Below are 12,659 nucleotides of genomic sequence, written 5' to 3' on the forward strand. Positions count from 1 at the left end.
GATGTAGGATTTCCATATTTGACATTTTGACCTTAAAAAATTGATAATAATCAATTTGGGTAAACTTTTGATGTAATGTTCCTAAAACCATTACTTTTACCAAAAAAAAAAAAAATCATTAAAACATATTAATAATTTATTATATTGTCCATTAGTGTAGAATTATAATGGAATTAATTGCTTGTCAAAGATCTAAAAAATCTTTCTTTACATTTGTTAAAATATTGTTTAAAAGGTTCCATAACTTAAATATTATCATATGCTCTTACTTGAATTTTTATTACAACAAAGAAAAGTTCATACAAGTAAAATAAATGGATTTGAAAGTATTTTGACACAATTTGCATATTTGACCTTTTGCCATAAAAAAAACAGATGATAATACTGTTCGACTTTAGTAAACTTTTGGTATAATGCCCCTGAAATCCTTACGTTTCCAAAAAAATAAAATATCTTAACATTAAATCATTAAAAAGATTTAATAGCGTCTTTTAGTATTGAACTTATATTATATGGAATGACAATAGCACTTCACTGAATTGAGAAAATGCTTGTCAAAGTTCTCGAATCCCTCTTTTCACTTGTTAAAATATCGATGAATTTGCGCCGTAAGTCAAAAATTATCTTATGGATAAGTATAAAACTTCAGCTTAATAAAGAAGACATTAGTTAAAGTACATTAATGAAACCCGCATATTGGGCTTTAGAAAATAATGATAAACAAAACAGTGGTATATATACATATAATTATAAATGGTATTTATATAACGCTTTACCCCGCTGTCAAAGGCTCCAACTCTAAGCACTTTACAGTGATATAAAACCAAACATAGTACGGTAAGACACGAGTTAATGGAAAAGAATTCAATTTAACAACAACAAAATATGATAATAATAATAATAGTATTGCAACATGACGTGAAAAGGTAAAACTTTAACTTTAAGCGAGATTTGAACGTTGTCAACGAATCCGAGCATCTCACGATGTGATGGGAGAGAGTTCCAAAAATCTCACGATGTGATGGGAGAGAGTTCCAAAAATGGGGGGGGGGGGTGAAAGGGGGGGGGGGCATGGGCTGAAAGATTGGGGAATAATATTTTCACTATTTTACGCAAGGTCTTAGTTGATAAGGATTGATGGTCATTGCTTTACCTCAATTTTCTATTGGGACTAATTATATATTAATAAGGAGGTACTGTGAGGCTCAAGGATTTGTAGACATAAATCTTATAGGCAACTCTTTTTTTCACAGGAACCAATGTAACTCACGAAGAAGGAGAGTTGCTGACGGGTATTTTTGGTTATTGCATCCAATGAGTCTGGCTTCGTTATTTTGAGCAACCTGAAGTTTACTATTGGTCGTGTGGTATGGCACTCGCTTTCGGATCGGAAGGTCCTGGGTTCGAGCCTCGCTCGACCGCATAGTTGAGTCCTTGGATAGAGAGAGAGAGAGAGAGAGAGAGAGAGAGAGAGAGAGAGAGAGAGAGAGAGAGAGAGAGAGAGAGAGAGAGATGGAGAGAGAGAGAGTATATAGATGATAGATAGAGAGAGAGAGAGAGAGAGAGAGAGAGAGAGAGAGAGAGAGAGAGAGAGAGAGAGAGAGAGAGAGAGAGAGAGAGTTATGAATTGATTTTCTATTTTGTTTTTTTCCCAATCCCTACCCAACATCTGTTCATCCAAGAACAACTGCATTGGCTTTGTTTGTCTATATAAATGGGAGTGTCATCAAAAATGTCATCATCAAATATAAATCTGTTGGCTTGGCACATGACATGTGACAGATGCCAAAGGCTTGGCTACGTCAGAGAACCAGCTCTGACTACATGATGATGGGTATGGGTTTTATGGCTTGTGTTAGATCAAATGTGACCCCCCGCCTCGAAACGGTATTAAGTCGGATTCTTCAATTTTGGGTTTTTGGTACCCAATCATTGCTTATTTTATGCTTTATAATTTGATATCAAATTGATAAAATTCGGATTATTCATTGCCGAGATATGATCGTTTCAAGTAGGGAATGTGTAAAAACCAAGTTCTGAGAAAATCGACTTTGAAGTGAGGCACCGTTTTCATGTACAGTCAAATCAATAGGCAAAGATAACTCCTTAGATACGGCATTGAACTTGACGAGATATAGTAAAATTTGCAGAGACGCCATTTTTCAATTTGACTCACAGGTACTTCAGACACCACTGGGGATTTCAATGCCGAAAGAGGAATTTCCGCACAAAAAAGGTAGTTGGGATGGTATTTTGTATTGTTTTAAATATTGTATAGATAACTGATTAGAACTATATTATGATATTATAAACATATTGCTGAATACAACCCCAAAGTTTCCTTATTTCCAATGAAGTAAAGCTCCAAAACCTAATGGTAGTGATTGTAGTAATAGTGGTAGTGAGGATGATGTGGTGTTGGTGGTTTGTATAGTAGTAGTAGTAGTTAGTAGTAGTAGTAGTAGTAGTAGTAGTAGTAGTAGTAGTAGTAGTAGTTAGTAGTAGTAGTAGTAGTAGTAGTAGTAAGTAGTAGGTAGTGTATGATGATGTGGTGGTGGTGTGGTAGTGGTTTAGTTGTAGTAGTAGTGCAGTTAGTTGTAGTAGTATGATGATATGGTGGTGGTGGTTGGTTTAGTAGTAGTGGTAGTGATGATGATGTGGTGGTGGTGATTGTAGTAGTAGTGGTTATATGATGTGGTAGTGGTGGTTCAGTAGTAGTGGTAGTGTAATGTGGTGGTGGTGGTGGTTGTAGTCGTAGTGGTAGTGAAGATGTGGTGGTGGTGGTCGTTGTGTAGAAGTGGTCGTGATGAAAATGTGGTTTGTGGTGGTTGTAGTGTGTGGTGTGTGTGTGTGTGTATGTGTGTGTGTGTTTTGAGAGAGAGAGAGAGAGAGAGAGAGAAGAGAGAGAGAGAGAGAGAGAGAGAGAGAGAGAGAGTTGAGCTAAGTTTGTTGAGGGTTTTACGCGATGCAACATGAGCAGAGTCTTGGTGGGTATTGCTCGATAGTTAGAGCAGTACAAGTACATGCGCATTACGAGGGAAGTGATTGTGAAGAGTATGCGTCGCGGCCAGGAAAGCGTCGAAGTCATCTAAAGCATTCAAGCATAGGAGGCTCAGACCTTACGAACTTCCAGAAGCTACCGCTTCGAAAGTCCTCGTTCTGCGCCGGACAGAAGGCGGACGACTTCTGGAAAGGTTCGTACAGGTCTGAGGCCTCCGGATGGCTTGAGAATGCTTTAGATGGCCTCCGGACGGCTTCACTGGGCCGCCGGACGGCTCCGGACGGCAATACTCTTCAACGGTCGTAACGTCACTTCCCTCGTTATGACAGATGGTAACTTAGTAACTGGCCCTAAACTATCGGAACAATGGCGGACGTCCTTGTGAAATATTTCTCCGACGAGCATAAAAGCGGATCCAGAGGAGAAAAAAAACATTAAATCTGATCATGTTTTGTAGAACCCACAAAAAAATGAAAAATTTCCGTGGTTTGTATTGCATTTAAAATTAAAAAAGCAGCGTCGTCTCTGTCGGAAACAATTGTAACATCTTCAAACAGGCGTGATGTCTCGTCCTAAATTATGTGTTGCTCTCTCTCTCTCTCTCTCTCTCCTCTCTTCTCTCTTCTCTCTCTCTCTCTCTCTCTCTCTCTCTCTCTCTCTCTTCGACCAAGTTACATTATTATGGCTATTATATTGATGCGATAACCTTGAACGGTTATTGAAGCAATGAGTTTAAGTAAAATACTCACAACATCCGCCAGCCGGAATAACGTACCAACACACAAAACTGATAGTCACGTTGAACGTTTATAGATAGAATGAAGTTGACGTCACTCAGGACTTTGTTATTGTTTTTTTGTTATCCATGTTTATGAATTAACCAGACTATAAACGTTCAAGTTCACACATACTTTTGAGTGTTGGTCCGTTTTATTTCCGGATGGTAATGTTGAGAGTTTTTTAGCACAGCATCTATAGTCGGATTTATATAATTCGGTGAGAACTAATTACCAAAATGGCTGTCTTAAAACAATAACAAACAATGGAGTGGCGTCAATTTCGTTCCTTCCATTGCCTGATTGATATAGATAGATCGAAGATCACGTTACTCTGGTCTTTGTTATTGTTTTCTTTGCCATCCGCGTTTATGAGTAATTGTCACTAAACTGTATTAACTAGACTATAGATAGAATGCGCTTGACCAAGGAGTTCACAACATTGCCATCCGGAAGTATAACGGACCAACACACAAAACTGTGTGTACCCATGAACGTTTATAGTCAGGTTAATACACGTCATCTTCGAACTATCTACAGATAGTTTAGTGAGCAAGACGAAAATAAGAATAGAGAGGCAGTAAATTGGACCGGTGGCGGTCGGTGTGTAATACCTCTCGTGTGTGGGTGACAATCCTGTGCGAGTATAGCTCCTCCCAGTCTATCACGTCACTGACAATGAAGTATGGGAAGTATAGTGTAGTATAATTTTTTCTCTTGTGTATTACCCTTAGTATTAGCCCTTGTGTTAGTATAGTGTTAATGTAGACTGTGTATTTATTGTGCCCACTCTGTGTATATACTTACTTTTTCTTTGTTAAGAACCAAGCTGTTAGCTGCTGGGCGCACGTGACATCAGACTATTGAATCCAATTAGTCAAGTCAAGTCGAAATTATCAAATTATGTCTGGTTCTTTCCCACGCCACGTAACAAAACCCTCACTTTCATTTAGACAGGGTAACACGTCATTGACAATAATCATCATTCATTGGTCTGAACAGTTCATTTAAGCTCGTTCATTTGAACTACCACACTTTAATAAGAGTGAATTTTCGTCCAGTGTCCATTATTTCAAGTGTGGAATTGATTCAAAAATGTTTACAACAATGTTCAAGATAATATTTGCTCTTTTGGTGAGTTGAAAATATAATTCAATTTGTAATCGTGTATATCTAGATATATGTAAATTATAGCACCAACATTTCCATATTTTGAAAAACGTAGAATAATATTTGGAAAGATTAACACCCAGTCTGTTGAAACATATGGACTTCTAAATATTTTAAACATGACGATGATGGTAATGGTCTTCTTCTTCTTCTTCTTCTTCTTCTTCTTCTTCTTCTTCTTCTTCTTCTTCTTCTTCTTCTTCTTCTTTTTCTTCTTCTTCTTCTTCTTCTTCTTCTTCTTCTTTCTTCTTCTTTCTTCTTCTTCTTTCTTCTTCTTTCTTCTTTCTTCTTCTTCTTCTTCTTCTTCTTTCTTCTCTTCTCTTCTTCTCCTTTCTTCCTCTCTCTTCTTCCTCCTCCTCCTCCTTTCCTCTCTTCCTTCTCTTCTCTTCTCTTCTTCTTCTCTTCTTCTTCTTCTTCTTCTTCTTCTTTCTTCTTTCTTCTTCTTTTCTTTTCTTCTTCTTCTTCTTCTTCTTCTTCTTCTTCTTCTTCTTTCTTCTTCTTCTTCTTTTCCTTCTCTCTTCCTTTCTCTCTCTCTCTTCTTCTTCTTCTTCTCTTCTTCTTCTTCTTCTTCTTCTTCCTTCTTCTTCTTCTCTTCTTCTTCTTCTTCTTCTTCTTCTTCTTCTTCTTCTTCTTCTTCTTCTTCTTCTTCTTTCTTCTTCTTCTTCTCTTCTTCTTCTTCTTCTTCTTCTTCTTCTTCTTCTTCTTCTTCTTCTTCTTCTTCTTTCTTCTTCTTCTCTTCTTCTTCTTCTTCTTCTTCTTCTTCTTCTTCTCTTCTTCTTCTTCTTTTCTTCTTCTTCTTCTTCTTCTCTTCTTCTTCTCTTCTCTTCTTCTCTCCTTCTTCTCCTCTCTTCTCCTCCTCTCTCCTCCTCCTCTCCTCCTCCCCTCTCCTCCTCCTCCTCCTCCTCCTCCTCTTCTCCTCCTCTTCCTTCTCTTCTTCTTCCTTCTCTCCCCCCTCCTTCTCCTCTCTCTTCTTCCCTTCTTCTTCTTTCTTCTTCTTCTCTTCTTCTTCTTTCTTCTTCTTTTCTTTTCTTCTTCTTTTTCTTCTTTTCTTCTTTCTTCTTTCTTCTTCAGTAGAATGACTATTATTATTATTATTATTATTATTATTATTATTATTATTATTATTATTTTATTATTATTATTGTTATTATTATTATTATTATTATTATTATTATTATTATTATTATTATTATTATTATTATTATTATTATTATTATTATTATTACTATGATCATCATAACCATCATCATAACCATCATCATCATCATCATCATCATCATCATCATCATCATCATCATCAACATCATCATAATTATAATAATGATTATCATCATGATAATCACCATCGTTATCATCATTATCGTCATCATCAACATTATTATCATCGTAGGCGTGCGATTGCCATTTAAACCCCAAATACTAAAATAAATGTATAACAGCAAGTTGTCATCTAATCTTGTCAGTCTCTCACCCCTCAATCTCTCTGTATTTAATACGTAATGCATAAATAAGTTCACACTCAATATTCGTAGTACGTATATGTATATGTATTGAGGTATCAAACAGAAAGACAAACAGACAATGAAGAGAACTGTATCCATTACTTTTATTTTAATTATATTATAATAAAGTATTTTAAAAATATTTTATACTCTTTTCTTTTCTTCCATGTAATAAATACAACAAAAGATTTTAGCCACGGCCATGGCAGAGATCTGGATATTTGATAAAAGTCAGTGCGGTTCACAAGCGGTAAGGACATTCTGTTAATTCATGCTCGTACTATGATCGTTATAATACTCGTTGTAAAGCTTCCGTTGCTCCATTCATGAATCTGATAACAAAAATTTTAATGTAGCTTTAACACCTTTTAGAACTTATTAAAGTATTCTTCATGACTATGGGTTTATTAAATTGACTATTTTTTTTACCGTGCATTTACCAAACACTTACAAGATCGTAGTATCAAGTGTCCGGCTACTGGGTGGGGATCCTGACCTCCCATAGTGGGCAGGGAGGTACATGCTGTGTCTTCTATCCCCCCATACCTGTTTTCCAATTGTTTCCTGTCATTGTCTTGGAATGAGATTACTTAGTTTTGTCCTGATCCTTGCCGGAGTTTCTTGACTGGGAGGGAAACAGTCGAATGTATAGTTATAGTTTTGGGAGATGATATTTTTTTCCTTGTAAATCATCTCTCTGTTATGCATTGTATTATGTTAAGTTTACATATTATATTATATGATTGGTAAACATTTGAGTGTATTCCTCTTAGTTGGGACCTGTGCTTGTGTCTGGATGAGACTTTTAGGTGATCTCAAACTAAGTACTTTAGCGGTGTACTCTTGGAATCTACATCTGTTCCCTATTTGAACCCGTTCCCCTTTGTCTTACCTTTTCTTTTTGTGCTTTAATTGTAATTCTAGAACTTTTTACTATCCTATTCTCTTCCTTTTTACTGGCGCTGATATGACCTTAATGTGTTGCAAGCGCCGTAAAACCCTTAAAAACAAAAAACAAAGTGTCCGGCTAAGTATAACTTATTTAATAAATTCAAACACATCAAGGAATACTATATTAAACGACAAGAAAAAAAATGCAACCTCGTGAATGAAATAATGTTTCTATATTTTGTACTTCCAAAATTATAAATGTTATTTTGCTATCAATACACTGGTATATTTTAAATCTCTATATTGTATTGGCTGTGCAGCAAAATGTCTAGATAAATTAGCCAAATTATACCCCTCAAGGGCAGCTGCCTTGTCATGGGGAGGTAGGTAGTTTTTAGCTATGGTGGAATGTTTCCAGGGCAGTCACTTCACCGTTCATATCACGTACGTACCTTAAGTTCCAGACTTTTTAAATATTTATTTTTACTTCGACATCTACTCACTATGACCAAAAAGAATATAAATATATAAAAACTTGAGCATTCACATATACCAATATCCTCTACAAGAGCTTTAACTCTTTTCAAGAAAATAATAGACCAAGACATGACTGTCGTTGCAGCAGGAGAAAAAACAACGTCATGTGACTGTTATTAATTTATGGTAAACGTTTCTTTGGTTTCAAGGAAACACAACATGATATACAAATTATGACTTTAAAATGATTAAAGATCATACATTGAAATCAGGGCATTAATAAATTATTTTATATTTCAGACCAAATAGAACAAAATAGATAGTATTTACGACCTGCCTTTAGACAAAACGCCTGATCTGACAATTTTGATTGAAACTCGGATTACCCCACAATATGATAAATTAACTTTAAGGCATTAATGCCACCAACCTACATTTTAAAATAATTTCCACATTTTAAGCAAGCAGGTTGATGTATAGCAAAAATATCCTGTTGGAAATGTTTTACTCACCTTCAAATATAAATCCCCGCTACAAAGGAGGTTTGTGTGGCAGAGTCACACATATTTACATTGCTAGCTGATGACAGTATAGTGGCTTTGTTTATATTATTAGACGTGTCATTGTATTGCATAGTCACACACAGACACACACACATACGTGCATATATATATATATATATATATATATATATATATATATATATATATATTATATATAAATATATATATATGCAAATTTTAAACATTTGAGCCATATTCAAATAAAACAACAGTGAACGTCTATTCACTGTCATCCTTATGCAATTTAGTTCTTTGTGGAAGAAAATATACAGCGTAACTGTCATCAATGTACAAACATTGTAGACGTCTATCAAACATTTAGCATATAAAAAATGAATAAATGAATGCATATGTTCCTTTTCCAGAAATGCGAAGAAGTCCCGATGTTTTGCACTGACTATACTGGTTACTGGTGAGTACTCTATACTAATCCATGAGTTTATATTTGCTCTTACCTTAACAGATGATTTAAAAGAGAAGAAAACCCATCCGATGCTACTTTTGTTTGTAGATCTATCAGTTTTACAAGAATAAAAGAAATCGAGCATTGAAATTGACTAACGCTTGTCAAAATTTTCTTTCGGCAGACCATTGATGATCAGTGAATAATCAGCGGGGAAATATAAGCTACTATGAACATGCAAACCGCTTAGAATTTTACTACTGCATTGTAGAAAGCAACACAGATCAAGACAAATCTTTTGAGGCTTCAACGATCATCATCGGTCCGATAGTAAAGTCTCTAGCTTCCCATAAATGAATCTGACAACAAGACGGCCAAATAGCGATTGCCAGCATCAAATGGCCGATCGGCCAGCTAGCGATTCCAAACATCAAATGACCCATCGGCCAGATAGCCAAACCCCAACATCAAATGGCCCATCGGCCAGATAGCGATTCCCAACATCAAATGGCCCATCGGCCAGATAGCGATTCCCAACATCAAATTGTCCATCGGCCAGATAGCGATTGCCAACATCAAATGGCCCATCGGCCAGATAATGATTCCCACCATCAAATGGCCCATCAATAGATAGTATGAAGTTGACATCACTAAGGTCCTGGTTATTTGTTGCCATCCGCGTTTATGAGTAATTCTCACTAAGCTGTATTCACCAGACTATAAACGTCCAAGGTTACACACAGTTTTCGTGTTGGTCCGTTATACTTTCAGATGGCAATGTTGTGAGCTTCTTAGCCAAGCGCATACCATCTATATGCCCTAGTAAATAGTATAATTATTCATTGGAGTCAACAGGGGGTAAAATAGATTCTAAAAGAGGTTGTAAGCTATTCGTATTGTAATTGGCGTTTTGGTTGGAGAATAAATGAAGAGCCTGGTGCTTCAATCACTTAATTCACAGGAATTTAGTATTGAAGAAATGGAGGCTAAATCTGGAATTACGTTTATAGCGTATACAAACAATAAAATTGTATTACTGAGATAGGGGACCTATTAAAAATAATAATGATAATAATAAAAAAATAAAAATAATAATAATAATAATAATAATAATAATAATAATAATAATAATAATAATAATAATATAATAATAATAAAAGAAGAATATTATTATTATTATTATTATTATTATTATTATTATTATTATTTATTATATTATTATTATTATTATTATTATTATTATTATATTATTATTATTATTATTATTATTATTATTATTATTTATTATTATATTTACTATTATTATTATCATTATTATATATTATTATTATTATATTATGTTTGTTGTTGTTGTTGTTGTTGTTGTTGTTGTTGTTGTTGTTGTTGTTGTTGTTGTTGTTGTTATTATTATTATCATCATTATTATCATTATATTATTATTTATTATTATTATTATTATTATTATTATTATTATTATTATTATTATTATTATTATTATTATTATTATTATTATTATCATTATCATTATTATCATTATTATCATTATTATTATTATTATTGTTATTATTATTATATTATTATTATTATTATTATTATATTATTATTATTATTATTATTATTATTATTATTATTATTATTATTATTATTATTATTATTATTATTATTATTATATTTTTAAAAAACAGCATCGGTACCATTCAATGTGTTATCGTCGTGCATTTATATGTAAACGTCGATTATTATCATTTTATAATATTTTATTATTATCATCAGTTTATTCTTTTACCGCGTCTTTATAATTTTATTGGGTTTTATTTTTCTTCTTCTTTTGTTGTTGTTGTTGTTTTTGTTGTTGTTTTTCAAAAACTTCCTGTCCCATCATTGTTTATGTCTATTTACCTTATCTACGCCATTCACACTACACATCTCTCATTCGTCCTTAGTGTCATATTCGTCGTGTTTTGTTGATAAAGGGGAAATCAGAAACGCCAACAGTATGTCTTCGTCTATTAAATTGAGGCTTACAATTCAACACTTATAGTTATTTTTTCCTTCGAGCTTCAAGCAGAAACATTTTCATTAATCAACAAGCACCGCCAACGGAGGTGCATAAAAACGGTGCTTTTTTGTACACCGCTAGTGGAGGTGCATAAAAACGGTGTGCTTCTGTACACCTCCAACGGAGGTGCATAAAAACGCCACCAAACGTAATCACCAGAGTACTGTAATGTAAGGTAAGTTCTCGATCCCAGGTTCGTCTTTCAACTCTGCTCACGTCTGCTACTTCAGATTTATTTTAGCTGATGATTTTCTTACCACAACCTGTTTTCACACACGGACAACTGTATGTTGCTGTGTCACGGGTCAGAGGCTATAGTAGCTTACACTTAATGTTGAGGCCACACAGAAAAATCAACAGAGCATGTACCAAGTTACACAGACAACGTTTGTTACCAATCTGCCCTCATTAAATGATGGTGGATACAATATCGAATGAAAATAGTTCTTTCCCCGCGAAATTGCGGGCTTTTTACTAGTATATTTTAAAAAACATAAGGTAAATCGTTTAGATCAGAGGAATACGACTAAATGGCCGCCCTTTTTTCTATTCGAATTCCGTTGAGCAATCCTCTGAGGTTACATAAGAGTACTGATCGTCGTGAAAACTTGATGCGCCAAGCCCTGATGTCGTACACATCAGAGGTTTGATCATCGGATTGGCTAAAACGTTACTTTTGAGGTTAGATCAGCCGATTTTTCGTTGGGTGGTTATGGTTTCTTCTCCATAGTTTAGTTTATAGTCATCGCCACTTTTTTGTAGTGCGTCTGTGTATGGTGGGATTGCTTAGTTAAATATTATGTGGCTGTTTGTCGAGTTGTTAGATAGTTGTTTGGAGATGCTGTCTGGGATGTTTTTTTATTATAGATGGCGAGTGGTTGCTATGTTTATTGGCGTAAATTGGGAAGTTGTTAGGATTTGAAAATGGTTGGTAGGTGCACAGGTTGATGGTTATGGAAATCGAATGTCTTTTTGTTGGCTCCAATGGTAATTTTAAGGTGGTTGTCCTGGACGCTGTAACATATATTTTTTCTTTATAATTTCAGTCTCTCCTGGTCTTTTCTTGAACAGTGCGAGCCCGTCGTATCTGTTAAGTTTAATGTTTATAATTTATATCAAGTTGTTGTAGTTGGGACAGAAAGGATAGTCCGACGAGCTCGCATGAAAACAACAATCTACTTCCACATGCATGAGAGCAATTTCTCGAAACAATATTGTAGAAGTTGATCATAAGTATACTTTATACACACACACACATATATATATATATATATATATATATTATATATATATATATTATATATATTATATATATATATAGCTACATATAAATTGTAATGGAGGTTTTTTAATACTTTCTCATTTTTTTTCCTACAGTGAACAATTCAGGAATGAAAAGTGAACACCAACTAATTTGTGGACTGTCGTCTATTATGTGATCACAATAAAATGAAACCATTAATCGTGTATTCGTCTTCTTTGTATAGATTGATTAACGTTTTTAATAATGTTTTCTGTTAAAATGAATGATAATAGAGAATATTTGATCATATTTCTCTTTTCTGTTTAACCTGGCAGACATTAATACTAACTACTAATTGGATATAAAGACGTAAATTTTAGTGTAAATACGACGCGTCGTGGATGACGATGGTATTTGTGGCACATCTAGTCAAATTGGTATTATCTGGCATAAACACGTATAAAAACATTTTTATTGATCATAAATTTTTCGGTAAATCAGTTTATAAAATTAAATTTATTTTACTTCATAAAACACATAAACGTAACCCAATGTTTATATTTTAGGGTAAATC

The 12,659-nt window shown here is 34.2% G+C and overlaps 1 long non-coding RNA gene across 1 annotated transcript; it reads left to right on the forward strand.

Moving 5' to 3' along the window:
- Positions 1-4,752: 4,752 nt before the first annotated feature.
- Positions 4,753-12,304, forward strand: LOC144962526 (uncharacterized). The gene is made up of 4 exons (XR_013643487.1): positions 4,753-4,911; positions 6,637-6,699; positions 8,746-8,792; positions 12,220-12,304. It is a non-coding gene; the product is annotated as an uncharacterized LOC144962526 (long non-coding RNA).
- Positions 12,305-12,659: the final 355 nt, after the last annotated feature.

The sequence above is a fragment of the Berghia stephanieae genome, chromosome 1 (genome assembly GCF_034508935.2).
Source record: "Berghia stephanieae isolate SIO BIC M18660-M18661 chromosome 1, UCSD_Bste_1.3, whole genome shotgun sequence".
Lineage (NCBI taxonomy): Eukaryota > Metazoa > Mollusca > Gastropoda > Nudibranchia > Aeolidiidae > Berghia > Berghia stephanieae.